Source organism: Haplochromis burtoni, unplaced genomic scaffold (assembly GCF_018398535.1).
Source record: "Haplochromis burtoni strain Fernald_Lab_line unplaced genomic scaffold, NCSU_Asbu1 Contig_488, whole genome shotgun sequence".
NCBI lineage: Eukaryota > Metazoa > Chordata > Actinopteri > Cichliformes > Cichlidae > Haplochromis > Haplochromis burtoni.
The window spans coordinates 125,670-129,805 of NW_024582849.1; positions in this window are offsets into that span (position 1 = coordinate 125,670).

Consider the following 4,136-nt stretch of genomic DNA (forward strand, 5'->3'; position numbering starts at 1 on the left):
TGGCCATTTAGAAGTCGGCCATCTTGGATACAACTTTTGTTTTTTCAATAGGAAGAGGGCCATGTGACACTGTTACGACCCGGCTCAAAAGCCGCAACATAAAAAAAGAGATGAATAACAGAGTGTGGGTGAGAAGAGGTTTCATCCTAAAATGGAAAACCAGGTTGGCTAAAATGGCTGGTGCCACCAAGGCAAAGACTAGTGCACTGCCGGGAAGCTTGCCTCAGGTATGCTTTTATCCACACCTGACTAGGTGTGGCCAATTAGCACCAGCTGAAAACACTGAGACGATTAGAAGCTGCAGAGGGACGTAACACCTCCTCCCTTAAAAGGGTTCCTCTAGGACCCCTAAACAAATTAAAAGTCCCTCTGAAGCCTTGATCCCTCAAAAGTAAGTTGGCATCTTTAAGCATGGATGCCCCTACATGAGGATCTGAAGTTGCCACACTGAACAGACAAAAAAGTAACATGTGACCAACACAAAGGAGCACAACAGTCAAACCCAAAATGATTACCTGACCTGCTACAACACAAAACCAAAAGTAGCAACAAATAATCACAAGTGATCTGTTGTCTCCACCACACAGTCACATACAAGTGGCCCTATACCACAACAAGTTACTTTAATCCAAAAAGTTCAGTAAATCAAGCACACTAGTGACCAACCACAAAATGGAGAGCTATGGCCACACAATGATCACATCAAGGGTGGCTCAGCACCCCACAGTGTTATTGCCATCACCTGGCCAACAACACTCACAAGTGATCCAACAAAATAGCCATATTCCCCACAACACTAAAGGTCACATCACAAAACGCTCACCTCACAAGGATCTCATTAGCATCTATCAACACTGACATATGCACACACATGGTGTACACACAATGCCAACTTAAAAACAGCCTACCTGCCTCAGCTACAGACCATAACCATGAATAGTCTCAAACCTCCTACCAAGTTTGGTGCCACTGATTTACTATGTGCAACTCCCAGCCTAAAACACTAAAAACAACAAAACCCTTACTTTTCCTACCCTAGTCTTCAGTGGTGTACCAGGCTCGAGGCAACTTTAAACGCGAACTCGAGAGCAGGCAGCAGACCAGAGATATAGTCTCCTACCAAACTCTGAAGCGTACCCCCACCCAGGATAGCCACCAAACACAATAAACTAAAACAATAAAGCAAAACAACAAACAAGTGCTTCGATGGAAGGGCAGCACAGCCACCCAGCTGAAACACACTAACTAAAGGGAGTTTGCACAATTACAGTGACCACCATCACTCACCCACTTAAAAGCAAAACAAACTGACATTCAGTCTCCACTAAAATGTCCAAATATCCCGGACGAGCCCCCACTTATGTTACGACCCGGCTCAAAAGCCGCAACATAAAAAAAAGGAGATGAATAACAGAGTGTGGGTGAGAAGAGGTTTCATCCTAAAATGGAAAACCAGGTTGGCTAGAATGGCTGGTGCCACCAAGGCAAAGACTAGTGCACTGCCGGAAAGCTTGCCTCAGGTATGCTTTTATCCACACCTGACTAGGTGTGGCCAATTAGCACCAGCTGAAAACACTGAGACGATTAGAAGCTGCAGAGGGACGTAACAGACACATCAAACTTATTGGTAATGTCACAAGAAAAACAATGGTGTGCTTGGTTTCAACGTAACTTTATTCTTTCATAAGTTATTTACAAGTTTCTGACCACTTATAAAATGTGTTCAATGTGCTGCCCATTGTGTTGGATTGTCAATGCAACCCTCTTCTCCCACTCTTCACACACTGATAGCAACACCGCAGGAGAAATGCCAGCACAGGCATCCAGTATCCGTAGTTTCAGGTGCTGCACATCTCGTATCTTCACACCATAGACAATTGCCTTCAGATGACCCCAAAGATAAAAGTCTAAGGGGGTCAGATCGGGAGACCTTGGGGGCCATTCAACTGGCCCACGACGACCAATCCACTTTCCAGGAAACTGTTCATCTAGGAATGCTCGGACCTGGCACCCATAATGTGGTGGTGCACCATCTTGCTGGAAAAACTCAGGGAACGTGCCAGCTTCAGTGCATAAAGAGGGAAACACATCATCATGTAGCAATTTCAAATATCCAGTGGCCTTGAGGTTTCCATTGATGAAGAATGGACCCACTACCATATACCACACCAAACCATCACTTTTGTTGTTCCAACAGTCTTGGAGGGATCCATCCAATGTGGGTTAGTGTCAGACCAATAGCGGTGGTTTTGTTTGTTAACTTCACCATTCACATAAAAGTTTGCCTCATCACTGAACAAAATCTTCTGCGTGAACTGAGGGTCCTGTTCCAATTTTTGTTTTGCCCATTCTGCAAATTCTGTGCGCCGATCTGGGTCGTCCTCGTTGAGATGCTGCAGTAGCTGGAGTTTGTAAGGGTGCCATTTGTGAGTAGCTAATATCCGCTGAAGGGATGTTTTTATTGTTGCGTTTTGTTTTGTTTTTATGTATCGATAACCGAGAGCAACACAGAAAATGTAACTAGTATATAAATATCAAAAAATCAAGAACACTAAGTTTAGCGTTACTGAGATTAGATAGGGGTCGTTACCAGTCACTTCGTTGTGAACATCGCGGAGCTTCAAGCATCAGTTAACATTAGCAAGTGGTGGAGGCAATCAGGTATGGAATGAGGCGAAAAAAGACACAGAAGGGAAAAGAGACCCGAGAACGAAACCGACACGTCCGAGATTTGACTGCTCAAGATGTAGAAGTAATACCAGCAGTCTCTACGTGAAGAGTCAGATGAAAATGAACCAAGTGAGCTTGGTGAGATAATATTGTTAAAATTATGCTGACAATTTTCAAATACTGCGTCTAGATCCTTTAAAAAATGCTCTTCATTCACAAAATAAAATCCATTTTGTTGCCGTTTCTCACGTTTCTGTGTGTGTGAATTCAATCATCAATCATGCGCTGGTGCATAGCCGTCGTGCTTTTATGATAGGACATTTCCACCTTACAAAGCCGGCAAACGACTGAATCACTTCCTTCCATACTGTAGAACTGTGTGTTCGGGTGGAGTGATTTAAGTTGACTGCGGCTGCCTCACTCATGTTGCCGCTACTCACTGCCGCCATGTCTGTTTTGAAAGTGACGCAGCGACGCACATTTTTTTACGTCGACGTATTTTACGCGTCGTCCCAGCCGTAGTCCCAACCTCACTCTGGAACTTGATATCCCACCAGATATCTCTTCACTTCAGCGGGCAGATCCAACATTAAAATCCTGGTTTGATAAGGTGTCTGAGGTTGATGGACAGGTGCAAGGAAAAGTAGATGTGTTGGCAGCTGCAATCTGTGTGCTGAGAAATGGTGTCCTTTATGAGTGTAAAGGCAAGACTGAAGCCATAGCATTACCACAGGCACTAAGACACAAAGTCATGGAACTTGGTCATTCTGTACCTTGGGCAGGCCATCTTGGTTTTCAGAAATCTCTGCATAGGGTTGCAAGCCGTTTTGTGTAGCCTGGCATGTACACTCAAGTACAGCAGTTTTGTACCTGCAGGATTACTAACTCTGAGCTGTTTCTGGACCCAATGGCTCATTTTGGTTTTCTGCTTTTTCGCCTTGCATCACATTTTGTCCTTTGTTCCCATCTCCTCCTTTGAGGTCCTTTGACCTGCCCTCAGGTTCTCGGTGCCCCTCTTAAAGTCTTTACCACTGAGTGAAATTAATCGCGGTGCAAAATAAGGGTGATATCTGAGGGGTGTCGTGTATCACATATCACAGCAGCATTACTGGAGATATTTCAGCAGCAGTGAGTCACTCAGTGTCTGCTCTGTAGTTCAGCACTATGTGTCCAGTTTGCAGCTAAACTCCGAAGAAGTGTACATGTGGTGTGCTGTGACAGTCTTAAGACAGGATGATGATCTTTATTAGGTGAGAACATCAGAGGACCAAGTGCTCCTGTGGACTGATTTCTAATGGCAGTAAGGATGCGTGAACAGGAAACATGGAAAAACTCTTTCTGTCTTTGTATACAAAGAAGAGGAGGAGGCGCAGGAGGAGGTGCTGTGCTCCTGCCATGGACGTAGGGATCACTGACACTGTGTCTATATAGTTTAGAAGACTGTGATGGCTGAAATACTCTGGTAA